Raw genomic sequence first — 26,044 nt, forward strand, 5'->3', positions numbered from 1 at the left:
GATTCCTTGCAAATTGCATTTTAATCCATGAGATGAAATTGTCTTCGATTACTAGTGAAAATGAGGTAAAGTACAGTTTACATGAAAAGCCAGTAATTCAAACCCTCTCTCTAGCATCATTGTTCTGTTGTTTATTCAATGTTAGTGTTAGTTGCTCAATCATGTCTGACTCTTTGTGACCCAATGGACTTAGTCCACCAGATTTCTCTCTCCATGGAATTCTCCAGGCAAAAATACTGGAGTGAGTTGCTGTCCCCTTTTTCAAGGATCTTCCTGACCCAGGGATCAAAACTGGGTCTCCTGTATTACTGGCAGATTCTTTACTATCTGAGCCACCAGGGAAGCCCATAGTGGCTTACAGGCTTATACACACACACACACACACACACACACAAATGGTATTTATTCAATGCCTCTTCATTAAACATTAACTGTGCACTCAAAATGTTTATAGACTGCTACAGATTGCTACTCAGGATATTAGGGCTTCCCAGGTGACTCAGTGGTAAATAATCCTCCTGCCAATACAGGAGATGGAGACCTGGGTTTGATCCCTGGGTCAAGAAGATACACTGGAGAAGGAAATAGCAACCGACTCCAGTATTCTTGCAGGGAAATCCCATGGACAGAGGAGACTGGTGGGGCTACAGTCCATGGGATTGCAAAAAGAGTCGTACACAACTTAGTGAATAAACAACAAAGGGAGCTCAGGATATGGAATTGACATTAATTTTGTCCTCAGACACTTACTATCCTTAAAAGAAATAGAATAGTTATGAAAGGAGGCATGTACCACAGAGGAGGCAGGGAAACAACAATGTGAATTCAGAAGAAGGAAGCACTATTCTAGCTGAAGATAAACAGAGAACATCCATCATTAAAAAAAAATCTGCCTGAGAGCTATTCCTAGTATCAAAATCAGTACTATGTACTTTTGTACTTACTAAAAGACACTTTGTGCATCTAATGATTAACCCATAAATAATGATCCTGTTAATGAAGAAGTGACTTTTGTTGACGCCTCTAGAGGGAGCACTGATTGATAATGTCCCTTAGGTGATTTTGTGATGAAATCTTCTGGCATGACTCTCCCAAAGTTAGTTAGCATTTCTTGTATAAATCCTCCTATTTGAGGCACCTTCACGGAGCTAAGAAATCACAATCCCTTCATAAGTAAGTCTGACAGTTCTGAAAATCAAGAACTCTTAAGAAATATTGTTTGATGTTTCTTCTTTGGAGCATAAAATGGAGTTACTAATGAGTGTTAAGAATTGCCACATGAAGACCAAACAATAGGCAGATGGACCCCAGTCTTTGGGATGGAGGCAATAAATGACTTGTGATGTACTGGGAGGTCAAGCAAGTCTTGCAACCATCCTTGACCTTAGTTACAGACCCATTTCACAATCTATGTGACTTTCTAAATCCAATTTCTAAATTACAGGTGGGATTTAGAGTAGGTTTACCTGTGGAGCTTTAGCAAATTCTAGGTATTCAAGAAGTTCATACATCATACTTCCCTTTTAACTTTTTTTTCCTCCAAGCTTAGAGCCTTAGAATTTGGCACAAGAAAATATACTCCCAATTTATATGATAATTTTGTACATTATTTTTAAGGGATGAGTTTAAAGGAATTTGGGTACATGAGTGTAAGATGAAAGGTGAGAGGGAAAAAAATGTGAACATATTTCCTTCTTCACCTGCAAGATCTTGCATTAAGTTTTCTGCATTGAAATGTGGAAGCTTTGGTGTATCCAGAACTACCAGAGCAGGTGTACATTGCTTTACTCAAGAGGAAGATGCTTTGCTCTGCTGTGCTTGTGTCCCTTTTCAACACTGCTATGGATTTCATTGAACTTCCAGCTGAATCATCCCATTTGGCCAACAATCTTAGAAAAAAATTATACAGGATTTATGGTTTTTGGATTTCATCCCCCTGCACTGTATATGGAGAAGGAAATGTCAACCCACTCCAGTGTTCTTGCCTGGAGAATCCCAGGGATGGGGGAGCCTGGTGGGCTTCCATCTATGGGGTCACACAGAGTCGGACACGACTGAAGTGACTTAGCAGCAGCAGCAGCACTGTATATAGACTTTTAATTTATACCTACCCTAAGCAAAAGTGTGGTTGTTTTCATTAGTTCTACTCTCTGAACTTTAATGATGTTATACTTTGAACTGTTATCTTTTGGAAGAATATTCTTATTACTCCCATTTTCTCACTCACCTTCTTCTTTGAATGAAGAACATCTCAACAATTAACACAAGCAATCTGCACAGGCATTTTCACTACCCTGAATACTTTGTGCTAAGTCACTTTAGTCATGTCCAACTCTTTGTAACCTGTGGCTTGTAGCCTGTCAGGCTCCTCTGTCCATGGGATTCTCTGGGCAAGAATACTGGAGTGCATTGTCATGCTTTCCTCCAGGGGATCTTCCAGACCTGGAGATCGAACATGCATCTCTTATGTCTCCTCCATGGCAAGTGGCTTCTTTACCACTCAGCCAATACTTTAGTGAGAATGATAAAAATGACTTTTTCCTTCACTCCCTTACTTCTGCTAGTAACTTGGAAAATAACTATACTAACTCTACTTTTACAGTGGGTGTTTCCCATGTGAATCCCAGAAACTAAGCCCTGAATTGCATGTAATAAATAGTAGAATGGTGTGATCCTTAATAAGGTTTTCTCTTTTCTTTCTATTTCTTGAGTGCAAGACAAAATTGTGGAGTCTCTCAGAAACATATTTTCTTTACAAGCTTTGTGAAACCAATAGAATATTATACAGACTGAAGTCAGAGGCTGGAATTTTGCCTTAATCAGAATAATAGAAAAAGAACTTTATGTATTGTTGATGACAGCAAGTTCCATAATTAGGAGGAATTTGTGGAAATATCTCAGAAATCACTCAATGGGGAAAGTGTATGTTCTCAGAGGGTAAATCTATGTGTTAAAAACTTACTTAATTCAAGCATATCATTTCAGTTGTCTCATGCAGCACTTCAGCCCTGGCAATGCATTAAAACCCTGTAGAAAGCTTGTTAAATATGCCAATGTGTGTTCTGACCTCAGTTGAGCTAAGGCTCAAGTATTAGTGCTTTTAGAAACACCACATCTGATTCCAGTGTGAAGCCAGAGTTGATAACCCCTATTCTGAGTATTATATTTATGAAAACATGAATTTAATAAAGCAATAGAGTTTTCTTTAAAGAAATGTGACCATTCTATGTCCTTCTGGACTTGTAAAAGTTACTGTTGTGATTAAAGATAACTCATTTTTTCAATCAGCTTTTACGTGTTTCCAAGGATTCAACCTACAAGTTTTAGCTGTTAATTATTGAGATTTAAAACACGTACAACTATTAATAGATTGTGTTATTAAAATCACCTCTTATTTGTGCTCCCTCTAGAGAATTTTGTAGTAACTCAGTCTCCATTGGCAACATCAGAGAGCCAAGAAATATACATATCATGGGAAATCAGCTGATGTGATTGGCAAGATTACCTCACCAGTTCATCATTTCTACAACTAATGGATACTGTTTTCTTGACCATGATTCAGGCACTCACCAAAATTTTGGGAATATAACACAAATAAAGTCCATTTCCTCATGTGACTAGTATTCCAAGGGTGGAAGGGGTTATAAAAAAATAATACTTTTAGAAGTGATAAATGATATAAGAAAAATAGATTATAATGCTTAATTAGAGAGCTATTTGGTATTCAATAACTTAGACAAGAGGCCCAGGTAACCTTTCCAGAGGAGGTGTCATGAGAAGAGAGATATAAATGAAGTGATAAAGTAAATCATTTAATGATCTGAGAGAAGAACATTCTAGGCAGATAGAACAGTATATGCAAAGGCCCTGAGGTAGTAACATATTAGTCATGTTTAAGGCACAACAAGACAGTCAATGTGGCAGGGAAAAAGGGCTGAAGAGAAATCGACGGAAGAATTTGGAGAAATGTATGCGAAAACATCACACAACCCCTTGCAGACCCTGATAAGAAGTTAAATTTTAAGACCAAGTGTGATGGAAAGTGTAGCACCATTTTACCAGGTCACCAACATGATGTGATTTGTATTTATAAAAGATCAATGGCAATCTTATATTCCTGGATATGTTCCAGTGTCTTCTCATTTATACTCTATGGAAACTTGAATAGAATTTTTATCCCACTGTTATGTCAAAATTGTACAAATCTTAATTATATTGAATTGGTTCACAGTGCTTTTCAGTCTAATATATCCTTCTATTTCTTTGTATATTCATTCAATTAATTTTTGAGAGTTTGATATTAAAACACCAACTAAAGATCTTAATTTTCCTATTTAAAAATTGTAATATAAAGTAGAAATATATATAAGTTTGCTGTGTATTTTCCAAGTCTTCTGCAAATGTGTTAGCATCTTTCCATAATTTAAAAATTAAAAGAAAGAGTAAATATTCAAAAATAAAAATAATTGGCTTATGTTGTAGGTTAGAAGATTTCAAATGTGGAAGAAGGAAAATCATTATGGTAGCTTAGGCATTAGAGTAGCTTAGATTTGACTGGTAGCAGAGAAAATGCTGACAAGCTGCTGTAATATTCAATAAGTAATGTGTTAAAGGTACAGCAGGCAAGACTTTCAGATAGTTTAGATATAAGGTATGAAGTCAAAGGTATGAGATTAATTGAAATGTGAATCTGAAACACACACACACATATGTAATATAAAATAAACTGAGATGTGTGAATTAATAAGAAATTAGTGAGGGGCTTCCCTGGCAGTCCACGGTTAAGACTTCTCTTTCCAGTGCAGGGACACCGGTCCAACCCCTGCATGGGGAGCCAAGATCCCATGCCTCGTGGCCAGAAAAGCAAAGCACAGAACAGAAAGAGTATCACAGCAAACAATGAAGATGCTAACCACAGTGCACATCAAGATAAAGAGTGAGAGATCAGTGAGATCATAGTGGGGACCAGACGAAGACATAACCCGAGACTATCTACTGTTGCTTTGAAACATAGGAAACGGGAGGGACGACTATCAAGGGACTGGGAGAAGTTTATTGCTGCTGGAAAGTAAGTAAGAAATAAGGAAGAAACTGAATCTGAAGGCTCTCAAGAAGAGTATACTACTCTGATTATGGAATGTTCACCTTTAATGACAAAAATAGAACCAATGTACAGAAAACCAACCATTTTCTCCATTCCCTGATCAGCATTATGTCATGGTCAAACAAAGGCAGCAGTTTGTTTGAGCATCAGTGCTTCCTAGTCCATAGCCTAATGAGGGACACCAAAGAGTTAAGTCAGATTCTGTATGTTTTAGTAGAGATAGGTGGAGATTGTGGAGCAGCCTGCATTGAATCTGCTTGGACTTCAAAACACGCTCATGAAATGGATTATCCAGTTTACTCAGCACCACCCACCATCTGAGGCATCTAGTGAAACTCTTCCATCTCTCAGGGTAGTAACAACTTGGTTAGACCTCTCTTGAAAACCAGTTTGTTTTAATGCTGATTTATTTTGTTTATTTTTGAATTTCATACAACCTATTTCTTTTTATATCTGAAAACATTTCTTCTCTTATTAGAGAGTAGGAAAATGGATACATTTCTCTCACACAGTGGCACAGAGGTGACTGAGTTTATTCTGCTGGGACTTACCAGTCAAGAAGAGCTGCAGCCCATCCTTTTAATGGTGTTTCTCCTGATTTATCTCATCACCCTGACTGGGAACTTTGGGATGATTTTATTAATCAGATTCACTCCCCCGCTGCAAATGCCCATGGACTTTTTCCTCACCCATTTAGCATGTGTAGACATTTTGTACTCTACAAATGACTCTCCTCAGATGCTTGTTAACTTCTTATCGGAGAAAAAAACCATTTCCTACATGGGGTGCCTAGCACAATGTTTTGTTTTTGTGACTCTGCTTCTTACTGAGTATTACATGCTTGGTGCATGGCAATCTGCAGCCCCCTGCATTACAACAAAAGGACGTCCAGGTCACTGTGCATCTGCCTGGTCACTTTCCCCTACCTCTGAGGGTCTATGGTGGGCACAATGTAGGTAATATTGACCTCCCACTTGTCCTTTTGTGGATCCAACACCGTCAATCATTTCTACTGTGCTGACCCACCCCTCTTAATGTTGACATGTTCTGACACTTACATAAAGCAAACTGCCCTGTTTGTGTTCGGAGGGATTAGCCTCACAGGTTCCCAATCATTATCTTCATCTCCTACATTTTCGTTTTCATCACCATTATGAGGATCCATTCCAGCAAAGGGCAGCACAAAGGCTTCTACAACTGTGGCTCCCACCTGACAGCTGTCTCTGTGTTCTATGGGTCCCTGACTTGCATGTATCTGAGACCAGCAAACAGGCAATCTGTGGAACAAGGGAAAATTGTGTCAGTGATTTGCATTTTTTTGAATCCCATGCTGAATCCATTTATCTATAGCCTCAGGAACAATGATGTGAAACAGGCTTTAAGAAGAATATTTGCGAGAAAACTTAGTACAATGAAGAAGAGTTCTCTTTTGACAGTTTCCCAGTTAAAAAAAAAAAGTGTCTCAAAAGAAACCCCAAAATATACCATCTTGAATGAAGAATCCAAACCACTGCAGTATTCTTGCCTGGAGAATCCATGGACAGAGGAGCCTGGCAGGCTACAGTCCATGGAGTAGCAAAGAATCGGACCTGACTCGGCATACATGCACACTCACACACATATTTGCAGAGCTTGGGATGGAGTCTAACGGAAACAAAGAATGGAAGTGTTGTTTGGAAGACAACACAACAACAGAAGTCAGTTTCTTATGATTAAGGAGGTTTAAGCTTTTAGTCTCACTCAAGGACTCATTTCCACTTGCTTGGCATATATTTCTTCCTTTTTCTTCCTAAGTCTTCAATATTGAGCATCACTTTCCCATCACCATCCCCATGGAAAAGAAATGCAAAAAAGCAAAATGGCTGCCTGAGAAGGCCGTACGAATAGCTGTGAAAAAAAGAGAAGCGAAAAGCAAAGGAGAAAAGGAAAGATATAAGCATCTGAACTCAGAGTTCAGAGAATAGCCAGGAGAGATAAGAAAGCCTTCCTCAATGATCAATGCAAAGAAAGAGAGGGAAAAAGTAGAATGGGAAAGACTAGAGATCTCATCAAGAAAATTAGAGATACCAAGGGAACATTTCATGCAAAGATGGGATCGATAAAGGATGAAATAGTACAGACCTAACAGAAGCAGAAGATATTAAGAAGAGGTGGCAAGATACACAGGAGAACTGTACAAAAAAGAGCTTCATGACCCAGATAATCAGGTGTTGTGGTCACTCACCGAGAGCCAGACATCCTGGAATGTGAAGTCAATAGGGCCTTAGGAAGCATCACTACGAACAAAGCTAGTGGAGGTGATGGAATTCCAGTTGAGCTATTTCAAATCCTGAAAAGATGATGCTGTGAAAGTGCTGCACTCAATAATCCAGCAAATTTGGAAAACTCAGCAGTGGCCACAGGACTGGAAAAGTCAGTTTTCATTCCAATCGTGAAGAAAGGCAATGCCAAAGAATGCTCAAACTAGAGCACAATTACAATCATCTCACATGCTCAAAATTCTCCAAGCCAGGCTTCGCAATACGTGAACTGTGAACATCCAGATGTTCAAGCAGGTTTTAGAAAAGGCAGAGGCACCAGAGATCAAGGTGCCAACATCTGCTGGATCATGGAGAAATCAAGAGAGTTCCAGAAAAACATCTATTTCTGCTTTATTGACGATGCCAAAGCCTTTGACTGTGTGGATCACAATAAATTGTGGAACATTCTGAATGAGATGGGAATACCAGACCACCTGACCTACCTCTAGAGAAACTTATATGCAGGTCAGGAAGCAACAGTTAGAACTGGACATGGAACAACAGACTGGTTCCAATTAGGAAACGGAGTATGTCAAGGCTGTATATTGTCACCCTGCTTATTTAACTTATATGCAGAATACATCATGAGGAACGCTGGGCTGGAAGAAGCACAAGCTGGAATCAAGATTGCTGGGAGAAATATCAATAACCTCAGATATGCAGATGACACCACCCTTATGGCAGAAAGTGAAGAGGAACTCAAAAGCCTCTTGATGAAAGTGAAAGAGGAGAGTGAAAAGGTTGGCTTGAAGCTCAACATTCAGAAAACAAAGATCATGGCATCTGTTCCCATCACTTCATGGGAAATAGATGGGAAAACAGTGGAAACAGTATCAGACTTTATTTTTTTGGGCTCCAGAACCACTGCAGATGCTGATTGCAGCCATGAAATTAAAAGACGCTTACTCCTTTGAAGTAAAGTTATGACCAACCTTGATAGCATATTAAAAAGCAGAGACTATTTTGCCAACCAAGGTCCGTCTAGTCAAGGCTATGGTTTTTCCTGTGGTCATACATGACCACTGAATGTGAGAGTTGGACTGTGAAGAAAGCTGATCCCCGAAGAATTGATGCTTTTGAACTGTGGTGCTGGAGAAGACTCTTGAGAGTCCCTTGGACTGCAAGGAGATCCAACCAGTCCATTCTAAAGGACCTTGGTGTTCATTGGAAGGACTGATGCTAAAGCTGAAACTCCAATACTTTGGCCACCTCATGCGAAGAGTTGACTCATTGGAAAAACCCTGATGCTGGGAGGGATTGGGGGCGGGAGGAGAAGGGGACGACAGAGGATGAGATGGCTGGATGGCATCACCAACTCGATGGACATGAGTTGGAGTAAACTCTGGGAGTTGGTGATGGATAGGGAGGCCTGGCATGCTGCGACTCATGTGTTGCAAAGTGTCAGACATGACTGAGCGACTGAACTGAACTGAGGTACTCTTACCAGCAAAGCAACCTGCATTACAGTATATTTCCTTAATAAGTAGTTAATTTACTTCCCTGTGATATATGAAATATTCCCTTAATGAAAGCCGATTATCCTCTAAAAAATCTCATTTCTCAATCTTCAATGCGTGTTCTGAATAAACCTTTGATGAATGCTTGTCTATATGATTTGAATGTAAAAACATATGTCTTATCATTGTTTGTCAGTCGTTCAGACACGTCAACTCTTTGTGACCCCATGGACTACAGAACACCAGACTTCCCTTTACTTCATTATCTCCCAATTATTATTTGAAAGAAAACCATGATACTTCAATTTTAATAATCCAATAATTTGTTTCATTCAGTTCAGTTCAGTTCAGTTGCTCACTCGTGACCGATTCTTTGCGACCTCATGAATGACAGCACTCCATGCCTCCCTGTCCATCACCAACTCCCAGAGTTCACAAAAACTCATGTCCATCGAGCTGGTGATGACATCCAGCCATCTCATTCTCTGTCATCCCTGTCTCCTCCCGCCCCCAATCCTTCCCAGCATCAGAGTCTTTTCCAGTGAGTCAACTCTTCGCATGAGGTGGCCAAAGTATTGCAGTTTCAGCTTTAGCATCAGTCCCTCCAATGAACACCCAGGATTGATCTCCTTTAGGATGGACTGGTTGGATCTCCTTGCAGTCCAGGGACTCTCAAGAGTCTTCTCCAGCACCACAGTTCAAAAACACTTCCTTTAATCAAAGCAGACACCCTTATAAATGGGAGCTACACTTTCCTGACTTGGAGTTTTATTTCTTATATAAGAGATTTAAATCATTATTTTCCTACAATATTAAAAATTCCGTTCTGTTCTGTTGCTCAGTCATGTCTGACTCTTTGCGACCCCGTGGACTGTAGCCTACCAGGCTTCTCCACCCATGGGATTCTCCAGGCAAGAATACTGGAGTGGGTTACCGTTTCCTTCTCCAATATTAAAAATTATGGTGCCATAATTTTACATATTACCTTTCAGTTCTTGTCTATCCACAAGCAATTTAAAAATAACAGGTATTCTAATATGCACGGAAACATGGTTTTAGTGTTTTGAAACTAAGTTGTATTTTCCAGACTACTTGATAATCTTTGGAATTAATCTTTATTTAAAAGCATAATGTAAATTAACACTGATATGACACAAATAGTTCACCACTTCCTTTTAATATTTAGGGAGTTTTTGTTTGCTTTACCTGTAGGAAATTCTTTATGCATATAAGCTTTGGTTTCTAGTGTATAGTTATTACATTAAGGTAGATTTCCACCATTTTATTCTTAGTTACCTTTCAGTTCAGTTCAGTTCATTCGCTCAGTCTTGTCCGACTCTTTGCAACCCCATGAATCACAGCACATCAGGCCTCCCTGTCCATCACAAACTCCTGGAGTTCACTCAAACTCATGTCCATTGAGTCGGTGATGCCATCCAGCCATCTCATCTCAGTCGTCCCCGTCTCCTCCTGCCCCCAATCCCTCCCAGCATCAGACTCTTTTCCAGTGAGTCAACTCATCACATGAGGTGGCCAAAGTATTGGAATTTCAGCTTTAGCATCAGTCCTTCCAAAGAACACACAGGATTGATTTCTTTTAGAATGGACTGGTTGGATCTCCTTGCAGTGCAAGGGACTCTCAAGAGTCTTCTCCAGCACCACAGTTCAAAAGCATCAATTCTTCGGCGATCAGCTTTCTTCACAGTCCAACTCTCATATCCATACATGACCACTGGAAAAACCATAGCCTTGACTAGACAGACCTTTGTTGGCAAAGTAATGTCTCTGCTTTTTAATATGCTATCAAGGTTGGTCATAACTTTCCTTCCAAGGAGTAAGCGTCTTTTAATTTCATGGCTGCAATCAGCATCTGCAGTGATTTTGGAGCACAAAAAAAATAAAGTTTGACACTGTTTCCACTGTTTCCCCATCTATTTCCTATGAAGTGATGGGACCAGATGCCATTATCTTTGTTTTCTGAATGTTGAACTTAAAGCCAACCTTTTCATGCTCTTCTTTCACTTTCATCAGGAGGCCTTTGAGTTCCTCTTCACTTTCTGCCATAACGGTGGTGTCATCTGAATATCTGAGGTTATTAATATTTCTCCTGGCAATCTTGATTCCAGCTTGTGCTTCTTCCAGTACAGCGTTCCTCATGATGTACTCTGCCTATAGGTTAAATAAGCAGAGTGACAATATACAACCTTGACATATTCCTTTTCTATTTGGAACCAGTCCGTTGTTCCATGTCCAGTTCTGACTGTTGCTTCCTGACCTGCATACAGGTTTCTCAAGAGGCAGGTCAGGTGGTCTGGGATTCCCATCTCTTTCAGAATTTTCCACAGTTGATTGTGACCCACACAGTCAAAGGCTTTGGCATAGTCAATGAAGCAGAAATAGATGTTTTTCTGGAACTCTCTTGCTTTTTCCATGGTCCAGCGGATGTTGGCAATTTGATCTCTGGTGCCTCTGCCTTTTCTAAAACCTGCTTGAACATCTGGAAGTTCACCGTTCACGTATTGCTGAAGCTTGACTTGGAGAATTTTGAGCATGACTTTACTAGCGTGTGAGATGAGTGCAATTGTGCGGTAGTTTGAGCATTCTTTGGCATTGCCTTTCTTTGGGATTGGAATGAAAACTAACCTTTTCCAGTCCTGTGGCCACTGCTGAGTTTTCCAAATCTGCTGGCATATTGAGTGCAGCACTTTCACAGCATCATCTTTCAGGATTTGAACTAGCTCAACTGGAATTCCATCACCTCCACTAGCTTTGTTTGTTGTGATGCTCTCCATGGCCCACTTGACTTTACTTTCTAAGATGTCTGGCTCCAAGTGAGTGATCATGCCATCGTGATTATCTTGGTCATGAAGATCTTTTTTGTACAGTTCTTCTGTGTATTCTTGCCACCTCTTCTTAATATCTTCTGCTTCTGTTAGGTCCATAGAATTTCTGTCCTTTGTCGAGCCCATCTTTCCATGAAATGTTCCCTTGATATCTCTAATTTTCTTGAAGAGCTCTCTTGTTTTTCCTATTCTGTTGTTTTTCTCTATTTCTTTGTATTGATCACTGAGGAAGGCTTTCTTATCTCTCCTTGCTATTCTTTGGAACTCTGAATTCAGATGCTTATATCTTTCCTTTTCTCCTTTGCTTTTCACTTCTCTTGTTTCACAGCTATTTGTAAGGCCTCCTCAGACACCCATTTTCCTTTTTTGCATTTCTTTTCCATGGGGATGGTCTTGGTCCCTGTCTCCTGTACAATGTCACGAACCTCTGTCCAGAGTTCATCGGGCACTCTATCTATCAGATCTAGTCCCCTAAATCTATTTCTCACTTCCACTGCATAATCATAAGGGATTTGATCCAGGTCATATCTGAATGGTCTAGTGGTTTTCCCTACTTTCTTCAATTTCAGTCTGAATTTGGCAGTAAGGAGTTCATGATCTGAGCCACAGTCTTGGTCTTGTTTTTGCTGACTGTATAGAGCTTCTCCATCTTTGGCTGCAAAGAATATAATCAATCTGATTTCGATGTTGACCATCTGGTGATGTCCATGTGTAAAGTCTTCTCTTGTGTTGTTGGAAGAGGGTGTTTGCTATGACCAGTGCATTCTCTTGGCAAAAGTCTATTAGCCTTTGCCCTGCTTCATTCCGTGCTCCAAGGCCAAATTTGGCTGTTACTCCAGGTGTTTCTTGACTTCCTACTTTTGCATTCCAGTCCCCTAGAATGAAAAGGACATCATTTTTGGGTGTTAGTTCTCAAAGGTCTTGTAGGTCTTCATAGAACCGTTCAACTTCGGCTTCTTCAGCATTACTGGTTGGGGCATAGTCTTGGATTACTGTAATGTTGAATGGATTGCCTTGGAGATGAACAGAAATCATTCTGTCATTTCTAAGATTGCATCCAAGTACTGCATTTCGAACTCTTTTGTTGACCATGATGGCTACTCCATTTCTTCTAAGGGATTCCTTCCCACAGTAGTAGTGTGTTAAATCCACCCATTCCAGTCCATTTTAGTTCACTGATTCCTAGAATGTCTACGTTCACTCTTGTCATCTCCTGTTTGACCACTTCCAAGTTGCCTTGATTCATGGACCTAACATTCCAGGTTCCTATGCAATATTGCTCTTTACAGCATCGGACCTTGCTTCTGTCACCAGTCACATCCACAACTGGGTATTTGTTTTGCTTTGGCTCCATCCCTTCATTCTTTCTGGAGTTATTTCTCAACTGATCTCCAGTAGCATACTGGGCACCTACCGACCTGGAGAATTCCTCATTCAGTATCCTATCATTTTGCTTTTTGATACTGATCGTGGGGTTCTCAAGGCAAGTATACTGAAGTGGTTTGCCATTCCCTTCTCCGGTGGACCACATTCTGTCAGACCTCTCCACCATGACCTGTCCGTCTTGGGTGGCCCCACATGGCATGGCTTAGTTTCATTGAGTTAGACAGTGCTGTGGTCCATGTGATCTGATCGGTTAGTTTTCTGTGATTATGATTTCAGTGTGTTTGCCCTCTGATGCCCCCTCACAATATCTACCGTCTTATTTGGGTTTCTCTTACCTTGGTCGTGGAATATTGCTTCACAGCTGCTCCAGCAAAGCGCAGCCGCTGTACCTTACCTTGGACATGGGGTAGCTCGTCTCGGCCATTCTTCTGTACGTGGTCGGTTGTACTGGAGCCGGCATCTGCGCCGCTGAAGCCGGAGTCTCTCGCATCTGCGCCCTTTATATATATATATAATATTTTTTTTTCTTTTTGGATTTAGTGATGTATGACATCAATCCCAGCAAATGAGTACCCTAATTTTCTCACACCCTTAATAACACTGGGAATATCATTTTTTAAAAAATTTTAATTGGAGGCTAATTGGGAATATCATTTTATTGTGTGAAGATAGTAGACACAAATGCAACAAAGAAAATATCCATGTATCAAAAACAACTTACTGGAATTCAACTTTTATTTTTTATTTATTTATTTACTTTAATATAAATGTATTTATTTTCTGGAGGCTAATTACTTTACAATATTGTATTGGTTTTGCCATACAATGACATGGATCCACCCGGGTGTACATGTGTTCCCCATCTTGAACCCCCTCCTGCCTCCCTCCCCATATCATCCCTCTGGGTCATCCCAGTGCACCAGCCCCGAGCATCCTATATCATGCATCGAATCTGGACTGGTGATTCGTTTCATATATGATAACATACATGTTTCAATGCCATTCTCCCAAATCATCCCACACTTGCATTTCTCAGTTCTATAGTGTAGTGTCATAGCTACTGTGAGAATGATATTTAATCTCAAGAAGAAACAATCCTTTACTTGGATGAATTTTCTCTTGAGAAGTAAAATAAAAAAAAAAGTTTCCAGATTAAAAAAAAATAGTTAGAAATATTGATACTCACTTGTCTTTGTCACTCACTCTTAACAAACAAATAAAGATGGCTTGTTTACCCTTGAAGAACTCAACCTATTCACAAGCACCATATTTTTAAAAGGAAAAGGGACAAACAGTAGAAGCTTGAATTACAAGGACCTTGGATCACCAACCAATTGAATACTTTTAGGGAACAGATTTTGAATCCCTGTTTTTTTTCTATTTTCATATTCCAATAATGCTATTAATTCATAAAGATCCTTTAATTTTATATTTTGGGATTAGATGAGTTTGGAAATATTCATTTTCTATTTTCTTGCTTATTTAAACACCATAATTGATTATCATGGAAAATTGGTACACAGAAAGAACTAATTTTAATTTTCCTTAAGCCTAGTATATTACAAAGTTATCATCATGTGCATATCAATTTGACCTTATTCTTCATAAAGTAACATAAAATACTTTGACCTTTTCTTAACTGGAAGCTTCTTTAATGTCTGTGTAACATCCTAATGCAAAATCCGTCACGGGATAGTCAAATTCCTCTTCATGATTACAACCAACGCACACTTCCAGGTGTTCTAGTTACATACATACAGCCTCTGGCCTGTCTGGTGTCTACCTGTGCCTAACCCAGTATTGAATGCAGGTAGTCCTCGCTTTGCACACTGCTGAGGTCACACAAAGTGAGGACACATTTCCAGGTTCTATGGTTTCAGTTAGACGAGATCATGCAACATGATTGTTGTCTGTTTTAATATATCACTTGTTTCCTTTTTCTCAAATATGAAACAAATATTATATTGAAAATCTTCACTTAGTTTTCTTATTATGCCTCAGCACATGCTTAAAATTTGAGTTATTGAAAGTGTACCTTTTTAAGACTCTTGAAGTATGTTAAATAAATTTCTAGAAAAAAATGTGTATTATTATTTTTCTTGATATAATCAGTGTATGAAAGTGCTGGTCTTTTTAAACTCTCTTAAATACAGATACACAAAGTAGTATCTTAATTCATAATTTTATTAACAATAATTTATTCACTAATTTTAACATTTGTTAATTTTTATCAATTCAATATGCATAGCCTTCAATATGTCATTGTTCATATGATTTCTATGAAATTAATAACATATTTTTGTACTATTTTCACTTTTTCTTATTTGTAATAAAATCTTTTGTCAACTTGGGTGTTGCTTAGTTTTAAATTATTTTATGATAAAATCCAAGAGACTCACAGACTTAGAGAACAAACTAATTATTGCCGAGGGAAGGCTGGGACAGAGAGAGAAACTGGGAGTTTAGGATTGACATGTGCACATTGTTATATTTAAAATAGGTAAACAACAAGGACCCTGTTTGTTCGCTCAGAGAACTCTGACTCATGTACATATATAACTGGAAAAAATATTATATAGCTAAAAGCATTTGATTTATATTTTTCTGGGATAAATTTGAAAGTGAAAAATTGAAAGATGCATTTTCTCTGTGCCTGCATCCTCAGTTGCTTCAGTCATGTCTGACTGTTTGCATGACCCCATTTGCCACCAGGCTCCTCTGTCCGTGAGATTCTCTAGGCATGAATTCTGGAGTAGGTTGCCATTTTCTCCTCCAGTGGATTTTCCTGACCCAGGAATCTCTTGTGGTCCCCGCATTTCAGGCGGGTTTTTTACCACTGAGCTACAAAGGAAGCCCAGATTTTCTCTACTAGAAATTAAAACACCAATCTATAGAAACTTTAGGAATTTTGCTTAAAATGCAAAATATACAATATAATATATTGGCTTAATCAACATATTGGTTAAAGAAGAAATAGCAATGAACATATTTAGTGTACAATGAATATAACATCACAAATTAGTGAGAGATAAAAGACAGCTTGATAAATTGTAGGAGGAAATGGATTAAAATGTGACAGAAAAGTTATATGCAATATTACAACATACAACAAAATTGTATCTAGAATGAAAGTGGAAGTGAGAGTGTTACTCTCTTTATTGTGTCCCACTCTTTGCGACCCCATGGTCTGTAGCCCACCAGGCTTCTCTGCCCATGGAATTCTCCAGGCCAGAATACTGGAGATGGTTGCCATTTCCTTTTCCAGAGGGTCTTTTCAACCCAGGATCAAATCTGGATCTCCTGAATTGCAGGCAGATTATTTACCATCTGAGCCACCAAGGAAGCCATATATAGAATAATTCGAGATATTTCTATAAAATATGGCAATGAAAAATAAAGAACATAATAACTTGTTTTACTACAGAAATTATGTAGAGTGGAGAAAAGCCATAGAACTAAAAACATAAAAAAAACTATATATATATATATATATATTCTCAGGGGAGGAATCATCAGAAATAAGATAGATAGCAAAATCAATCAACATAATGTATATCATTTCTTTGTTAACATTTCTTCTTTTGTTTTAATTAAAACATATTCCTTCCCTAAGAACTTCAGTTGGGAAAACAAGGAAGCAAATAATTTTAACTGATGCTTTCTAATGTTTTTAAGGTACATTTATGTGACTGTTCTCAAATATTAATTAATAGCCATAAGTATAAATGTTCAATGCTTTCTGGAGAAAAATTTACCTGTATAAAAACTTAGGCAGGTCTTTAAAAAAATTCAAAATATTTAATTCAAAAATTATACATTTTGAATATCCTCAAGAAACAGAGGGATCTGTACATACAAATGTGAGTCAATTATCAATATAAAAAATGGGATATGTTGACATTATGAAATAATGGTTTGCAATATAAGCTAAATGAAAAAATATATATACCAAATGCTCAGAGTACTTTTCTTTAACAGGAGATTACAAGTAAATTGTGCAAAATTGAAATTTAATTTTATCTAGAATAATTCATGGATTCCTTGATAGCTCAGTTGGTAAAGAATCTGTCAAGATTTCAGGAATTTTCAATTTATGTATCTTTAAATGAATTGCAATAATTTTGTAATTAAGTTCAATTCTTTAATTCTGTGTATTATACTACATTAAAAACAATGTTCAGTAAAAATACATAGTCTGTAGAAAGTTACAAGCACAGTACTATCAAGTAAAAATTAATCTTCAATCTTATACATGGCAAATGCTTCCAATTTTGTCAAAGTAATTGTAAGAATAAGTAAATGTTTTACTTATTGAGAAGATAGAACAACTAAATACAGAAGTTATCCTTTGATTTGGGACATACTACTGATGAATTCACTTCATGGTAAATAGATGAGGAAACAGTGGAAACAGTGTCAGACTTTATTTTGGGGGGCTCCAAAATCACTGCAGATGCTGATTGCAGCCATGAAATTAAAAGCTGCTTACTCCTTGGAAGGAAAGTTGTGACCAACTTAGACAGCATTTTAAAAAGCAGAGACATTACTTTGCCAACCAAGGTCCATCTAGTCAAGGCTATGGTTTTTCCAGTGGTCATGTATGGATGTGAGAGTTGGACTGTGAAGAAAGTTGATCGCTGAAGAATTGATGCTTTTGAACTGTGGTACTGGAGAAGACTCTTGAGAGTCCCTTGCACTGCAAGGAGATCCAACCAGTCCATTCTAAGGGAGATCAATCCTGTGTGTTCATTGGAAGGACTGATGCTAAAGCTGAAGTTCCAATACTTTGTCTACCTCATGCAAAGAGCTGACTCACTGGAAAAGACTCTGATGCTGGGAGGGATTGGGGGCAGGAGGAGAAGGGGACGGCAGAGGATGAGATGGCTGGATGGCATCACCAACTTGATGGACATGAGTTTGAATGAACTCCGGGAGTTAGTGATGGACAAGGAGGCCTGGCATGTTGTGGTTCATGGGGTCACAAAAAAGTTGGACACGATTGAGCAACTGAACTGAACTGAAGCATTCAAAGCCATTTAAAATTAAATATATTTTTCAATATAGAACAATATAGCTCACTAATAATGCAAGGATCAGTGTGGATGCATTATGTATCTTTTTATATAACTTTCTTTGCTATTGATTTTCTTAAGATGGCTTCCCTTGTATCTCAACTGGAAAAGAATCTGACTGCAATGCAGGAGACCACAGTTCCATTCCTGGGTCGGGAAGATCCACTGGGGAAGGGATATACTATCCACTCCAGTATTCTTAGGATTCCCTGGTGGCCCAGCTGGTAAAGATTCAGCCTGCAATGTGGGAGACCTGGTTTGGATCCCTGAGTTGGCAAGATCTCCAGAAGGGAAAGGCTACCCACTCCAGTATTCTGGCCAGGAGAATTTCATGGACTGTATAATCCATGAGGTCCCAAAGAATTGGACACGACTGAGGGACTTTCACTTCTCAAAAGATATTTTGGAAACTATTGGAACAGACTTGCCTAGAAAATAATGAGCGATCACTTTTGTACTTTTTTTTTTAATTGTTAGAAAATTGCTTTACAGTGTTGAGCTGATTTCTGCCATAGTTATGAACCAAATACAACATCACTGTTCACTTTCAGAAAGATATCTACACACCCCTTCATTTGTGTATTGTTTTAGGGCATTCTTGTGTCTACAGAAGCCAATTGCTAGGCTATGTTTACTCAATAAATTTATTCTAATTTAGAGCAAAACCATGAAAAAATATATCTAGAAAAATATATCTAGAAAAATATATCTAGACTATATCTAGATATATATTCTAGATATCTAGAATATATCTAGACTATATTAATGACTGAATTGGCTCCCTATTCCTGGAAACTCATAAGCAGGTGCTGAGAGTTCATTTTCAAAATTGCAAACCACAACCAATATTTATAAATGGGTAAAAAGTTTCTCAGAATATCTATAATATTGGTTGGGGGAAAATTTATAAAAATTTTAAAGCTATGGGTGATCTGTGTACTTCAAATTTCCCTGAAGTGATTCCAGTGACTAGTCAGGCAATGGAGTGATTGTTCTACATCACACATTGAAAAAGAAACTTTTTCATAAATTTTTAAAAGAAGCTAAAAAGCAATCATCTTATTTTGAGCCTCACTATGGCTCTGTAGACCATTTAATTCAAAGAAGATGGATTGGCAATGTTCACATCAGAGTGAATTAATATTAATATAATACTTATCCCCAAGTGAATAAATTTAGTAAAATATTAAATGGGCTTATTGAAAACATTTATCTTTATTATTATTATTTTTTTAATTTATTTTATTGGAGGCAAATTACCTTACATTAATATATTGGTTGGTTTTGCCATACATTGACATGAATCCGCCCCAGGTGTACATGTGTTCTCTTTCTTGAACCCCCCTCCCACCTCCCTCTTCCCCATATCCTCCCTCCATGTCATCCCTGTGCACCAGCCCCAAGTATCCTGTATCATGCGTCGATCCTGGACTGGTCACTTATGATAATATACATGCTACAATGCCGTTCTCCCCAATCATCCCACCTTCACCCTCTCCCACAGAGTCCCAAAGACTGTTCTGTATGTCTATGTCTCTTTTGCAGTCTCGTATACAGGGTTCAGGTTACCATCTTTCTAAATTCCATATATATGCGTTAGTATACTGTATTGATGTTTTTCTTTCTGGCTTACTTCACTCTGTATAACTGGCTCCAATTTCATCCACCTCATTAAAACTGATTCAAATGCATTCTTCTTGATGGCTGAAAAATACTCCATGGTGTATATGTACCAAAGCTTTCTTATCCATTCATCTGCAGATGGACATCTAGGTTGCTTCCATGTCCTGGCTATTATAAACAGAGCTGCAATGAACATTGGAGTATATGTGTCTCTTTCCATTCTGGTTTCCTCGGTGTGTATGCCCAGGAGTGCGATTGCTAGATCATATGGAAGTTCTATTTCCAGCTTTTTGAGGAATCTCCACACTGTTCTCCATAGTGGCTGTACTAGTTTGCATTCCCACCAACAGTGTAAGAGGGTTCCCTTTTCTCCACACCCTCTCCAGCATTTATTGCTTGTAGACTTTTGGATAGCAGCCATTCTGACTGGTGTGAAATGGTACCTCATTGTGGTTTTGATTTGCATTTCTCTGATTATGAGGGATGTTGAGCATTTTTTCATGTGTTTGTTAGCCATGTTTATGTCTTCTTTGGAGAAATGTCTGTTTAGTTCTTTGGCCCATTTTTTGATTGGGTCACTTAGTTTTCTGGAATTGAGCTGCAGGAGCTGCTTGTATATTTTGGAGATTAATCCTTTATCAGTTGCTTCATTTGCTATTATATTCTCCCATTCCGCAGGCTGTCTTTTCACCTTGCTTAGAGTTTCTTTTGCTGTGCAGAAGCTTTTGATTTTAATTAGGTCCCATTTGTTTATTTTTGCTTTTATTTCCAATATTCTGGGAGGTGGGTCTTGGAGGATCCTGCTGTGATTTATGTCGGAGTGTGTTTTGCCTACGTTCTCCTCTAGGAGTTTTATAGTATCTGGTCTTACATTTAGCTCTCTAATCCATTTTGAGTTTATTTTGGTGTATGGTGTTAGGAAGTGTTCTAATTTCACTCTTTTATAAGTGGCTGACCAGTTTTCCCAGCACCACTTGTTAAAGAGACAGTCTTTTCTCCATTTTATATTCTTGCCTCCTTTGTCGAAGATAAGGTGTCCATAGGTGCGTGGGTTTATCTCTGGGCTTTCTATTTTGTTCCATTGATCTATATTTCTGTCTTTATGCCAGTACCATACTGTCTTGATGACTGTGGCTTTGTAGTAGAGCCTGAAGTGTGGCAGGTTAATTCCTCCAGTTCCATTTTTCTTCTTCAAGATTGCTTTGGCTATTTGAGGTTTTTTGTATTTCCATATAAATTGTGAGATTATTTGTTCTAGTTCTGTGAAAAATATCGTTGGTAGCTTGATAGGGATTGCATTGAATGTATAAATTACTTTGGGTAGTATACTCATTTTCACAATATTTATTCTTCCAATCCACGAGCACGGTATATTTCTCCATCTATTAGTGTCCTCTTTGATTACTTTCACTAGTGTTTTATAGTTTTCTATGTAGAAGTCTTTTGTTTCCTTAGGTAGATATATTCCTAAGTATTTAATTCTTTTCGTTGCAACAGTGAATGGAATAGTTTCCTTGATTTCTCTTTCTATTTTCTCATTATTAGTGTCTAGGAATGCAAGGGATTTCTGTGTGTTGATTTTATATCCTGCAACTTTACTGTATTCATTGATTAGCTCTAGTAGATTTCTGGCAGAGCCTTTAGGGTTTTCTGTGTAGAGGATCATGTCATCAGCGAACAGTGAGAGTTTTACTTCTTCTTTTCCAATTTGTATTCCTTTTATGTCTTTTTCTGCTCTGATTGCTGTAGCCAAAACTTCCAGAACTATGTTGAATAGTAGTGGTGAGAGTGGGCACCCTTGTCTTGTTCCTGACTTTAGGGGAAATGCTTTCAGTTTTTCACCATTGAGGATAATGTGTGCTGTGGGTTTGTCATATATAGCTTTTATTATGTTGAGATATGTCCCTTCTATTCCCACTTTCTGAAGGGTTTTTATCATAAATGGATGTTGAATTTTGTCAAAGGCTTTCTCTGCATCTATTGAGATAATCATATGATTTTTATTTTTCAGTTTGTTAATGTGGTGTATTACATTGATTGATTTGTGGATATTGAAGAATCCTTGCATTCCTGGAATAAAGCCCAATTGGTCATGATGTATGATCTTCTTAATGTGTTGTTGGATTCTGCTTACTAGAATTTTGTTACGGATTTTTGCATCTATGTTCATCAGTGATATTGGCCTGTAGTTTTCTTTTTTTGTGGGGTCTTTACCAGGTTTTGGGATTAGTGTGATGGTGGTCTCAAAGAATGAGTTTGGAAGTTTCCCTTCCTCAGCAATTTTCTGGAAGAGTTTGAGTAGAATAGGTGTTAGCTCTTCACTAAATTTTTGGTAGAATTCAGCTGTAAAGCCGTCTGGACCTGGGCTTTTGTTTGCTGGAAGCTTTCCGATCACTTCCTCTATTTCCGTGCTTGCGGTTGGTCTGTTCAGATTTTCTATTTCTTCCGGGTTCAGTTTTGGTAAAGTGTACTTTTCTAGGAATTTGTCCATTTCTTCCAAGTTATTCATTTTATTGCCATATAATTGCTGATAGTATTCTCTAATAATCCTTTGTATTTCTGTGTTGTCAGTTGTGATTTGTCCATTTTCATTTCTAATTTTATTGATTTGGTTCTTCTCCCTTTCTTTCTTGATGAGTCTGGCTAGTGGTTTGTCAATTTTATTTACCTTCTCAAAGAACCAGCTTTTGGCTTTGTTGATTTTTGCTATGGTCTCTTTTGTTTCTTTTGCATTTATCTCTGCCCTAATTTTTACGATTTCTTTCCTTCTGCTAACCCTGGGGTTCTCCATTTCTTCCTTTTCTAGTTTCTTTAGATGTAGAGTTAGGTTATTTAGTTGACTTTTTTCTTGTTTCTTGAGGTGTGCCTGTATTGCTATGAACTTCCCCCTTAGCACTGCTTTTACAGTGTCCCAGAGGTTTTGGGTTGTTATGTTTTCATTTTCATTCATTTCTATGCATATTTTAATTTCTCTTTTGATTTCTTCTATGATTTGTTCATTATTCAGCAGTGTGTTGTTCAGCCTCCATATGTTGGCATTTTTAATGATTTTTCTCCCATAATTGAGATCTAATCTTACTGCATTGTGGTCAGAAAAGATGCTTGGAAAGATTTCAATTTTTTTGAATTTACCAAGGCTAGATTTATGGCCCAGGATGTGATCTATCCTGGAAAGCGTTCCGTGTGCACTTGAGAAAAAGGTGAAATTCATTGTTTTGGGGTGAAATGTCCTATAGATATCTATTAGGTCTAACTGATCTATTGTATCATTTAAAGTTTGTGTTTCCTTGTTAATTTTCTGTTTAGTTGATCTATCCATAGATGTAAGTGGGTTATTAAAGTCTCCCACTATTATTGTGTTATTGTTAATTTCCCCTTTCATAATTGTTAGTAATTGTCGTACATATTGCTGTGCTCCTATGTTGGGTGCATAAATATTTATAATTGTTATATCTTCATCTTGGATTGATCCTTTGATCATTATGTAGTTTCCTTCTTTGTCTCTTTTCACAGTCTTTGTTTTAAAATCAATTTTATCTGATATGAGTGTTGCTACTCCTGCTTTCTTTTGGTCTCTATTTGCGTGGAATATCTTTTTCCAGCCCTTCACTTTCAGTCTGTATGTGTTCTTCGATTTGAGGTGGGTCTCTTGTAGACAACATATATGGGGGTCTTGTTTTTGTATCCATTCCGCCAGCCTTTGTCTTTTGGTTGGGCATTCAACCCATTCACGTTTAAGGTGATTATTGATAAGTATGATCCCGTTTCCATTTTCATTATTGTTTTGGGTTCAAGTTTATATACCCTTTCTGTGTTTCCAGTCTAGAGAAGATCCTTTAGTATTTGTTGGAGAGCTGGTTTGGTGATGCTGAATTCTCTCAGCTTTTGCTTATCTGTAAAGCTTTTGATTTCTCCTTCATATTTGAATGAGATCCTTGCTGGGTACAGTAATCTGAGCTGTAGGTTACTTTCTGTTATCACTTTAAGTATGTCTTGCCATTCCCTCCTGGCCTGTAGAGTTTCTGCTGAAAGATCAGCTGTTATCCTTATGGGGATCCCCTTGTGTGTTATTTGTTGTTTTTCCCTTGCTGCTTTTAATATTTGTTCTTTGTGTTTGATCTTTGTTAATTTGATTAATATGTGCCTTGGGGTATTTTGCCTTGGGTTTATCCTGTTAGGGACTCTCTGTGTTTCTTGGACTTGGGTGATTATTTCCTTCCCCATTTTAGGGAAATTTTCAACTATGATCTCCTCAAGTATTCTCTCATGGTCTTTCTTTTTGTCTTCTTCTTCTGGGACTCCTATGATTCGAATGTTGGGGCGTTTAATATTGTCCCATATGTTTCTAATATTGTTCTCATTTCTTTTAATTTGTTTTTCTTTTTTCCTCTCTGTTTCATTTATTCCTACAATTCTATCTTCTAGCTCGCTTATCCTGTCTTCTGCCTCCGTTATTCTACTGTTTGTGCCCTCGAGAGTGTTTCTGATCTCATCTATTGTATTATTCATTGTATATTGACTCTTTTTTATTTCCTCTAATTCCTTATTGAACATTTCTTCCATCTTCTCAATCCTTTTCTCCAGATTATTTATCTGTAACTCCATTTTGCTTTCCAGATTTTGAATCATTTTCACAATTAAAATTCGAAATTCTTTATCGGGTTGGTTCCCTATATCTTCCTCTTTTGTTTGTGTTGGTGGGCATTTATCCTGTTCCTTTGCTTGTTGTGTATTTCTCTGTCTCTTCATCTTGCTTAAATTGCTGTGTTCGGGGTGGCCTTTCTGTCTTCTGACAGTCTGTGGAGTTCTCTTTATTATGTAGTTACCTCGTTGTGTGTGGGGTTGGTTGGGTGACTTGTCAATGTTTCCTGGTTAGGGAAGCTTGGGTAGATGTTCTGGTGGGTGGAGCTGGATTTCTTCTCTCTGGAGTGCAATGAAGTGTCCAGTAGTGAATTTGAGATGTCAGTGGGTTTGGGGTGGCTTTGGGCAGCCTGTATATTGAAGCTCAGTGCTATTCTCCTGTGTTGCTGGATAGCTTGCGTAGTATGTGTTTCACTGAAACTTGTTGACCCTTGGGTGGTGCCTGGTTTCAGTGTATGTATGGAGGCCTTTGATGAGTACCTATCAATTAATGTTCTCTGGAACTGGAGATCTCTGGTGTTCTCAGGATTTGGCCTTAAGCTTCTGCCTCTGGTTTTCAGTCTTATTCTTGCAGGAGGCTCAAGGCTTCTCCCTCTTCTGTTTTCTGGTCTCCTCAGTGTCTAATTCCCGTCCTGACACCAGGATGTTGTGGTGGACACTTTTTTTTTTTTCCCAGCTCTCCTATTCACTCCTGCTATAGGGAGGGAGGAACAGCTAACAAATATCCCTGGCGTCTGTGGGGAGTGCTCGCGGTGTCTCGGCTACACTGGGAATGCTCCCGCTCGAGGCGTGTGTGCTTTCCCTGTTTATGCTGCTTAGGCTTTATTTTGCTCTGCTGCAAGCTGTCCGCGGCTGGCGCTGGGTTGCATGCACTTCCCAGGTCTGAGCGGCTCAGGTTCAGGTTCTTGGGTACTCCACAAAGGCGCAGACTTGGCTGGGCCTGCGTTTTGTGCCTTCCCCGGTCCTAGTAGCTCAGGTGACCAGGCGTTAGGTGAGCGCGGTCGCTGCGACTTATTGCCTTCCCTGTCCCTGTCGCTCGGTTTTCTGCGGGTACAACCAGTGCAGTTTCTCAGGCAGATATCGACCGGCCCGAACCCAAGAAGTCCTGGCCAGCAAGGAAGCCTGCCTGCAGCTTGGCACTGGAAGCCTCTCTGGGGCCGCAGCTGTCCCCGCCCCAGCGCTAGCTCCCCTCCCCGCCTGCATAGGTGGGGGCTGGGGGAAGGGCCACCTGCTGCCGGCTTGCTCCGCTCCGCACTCCCGGTTCTGTGGGCGGGGCTGGCTTGGGGCGTTTTCACAGGCTTTTTCCAGCCCTCTTGCCCTTCAGCTGCAACCTCTGCTCTGGTATCTTAAGTTCGAGCCCTCAGTTTGCCCTGAGGCGTTCAAGCCCGGTTCTCCCTCTAAGCGCAGCCGCCAGTTCTCCCTCTAAGCGCAGTCGCCAGTTCTCCCTCTAAGCGCAGGCGCCGGTTCTCCCTCGAAGCGCTGCCGCCGGTTCTCCCTCGAAGCGTGGGCGCCGGCTCTCCCTTTAAGCGCAGCCACCAGTTCTCCCTCTGAGCGCTGCCGCCGGTTCTCCCTCTAAGCGCACAGCCGTTCTCCCTCTAAGCGCTGCTGCTGGCGCCTC

General features: G+C 39.0%; 1 pseudogene; it reads left to right on the top strand.

The window, feature by feature from the left end:
- Positions 1-5,593: 5,593 nt before the first annotated feature.
- Positions 5,594-26,002, top strand: LOC129560043 (olfactory receptor 5M10-like; annotated as a pseudogene).
- Positions 26,003-26,044: the final 42 nt, after the last annotated feature.

The sequence above is a fragment of the Moschus berezovskii genome, chromosome 16 (genome assembly GCF_049115385.1).
Source record: "Moschus berezovskii isolate FMDL1 chromosome 16, NW_MosBer_1.0, whole genome shotgun sequence".
NCBI lineage: Eukaryota > Metazoa > Chordata > Mammalia > Artiodactyla > Moschidae > Moschus > Moschus berezovskii.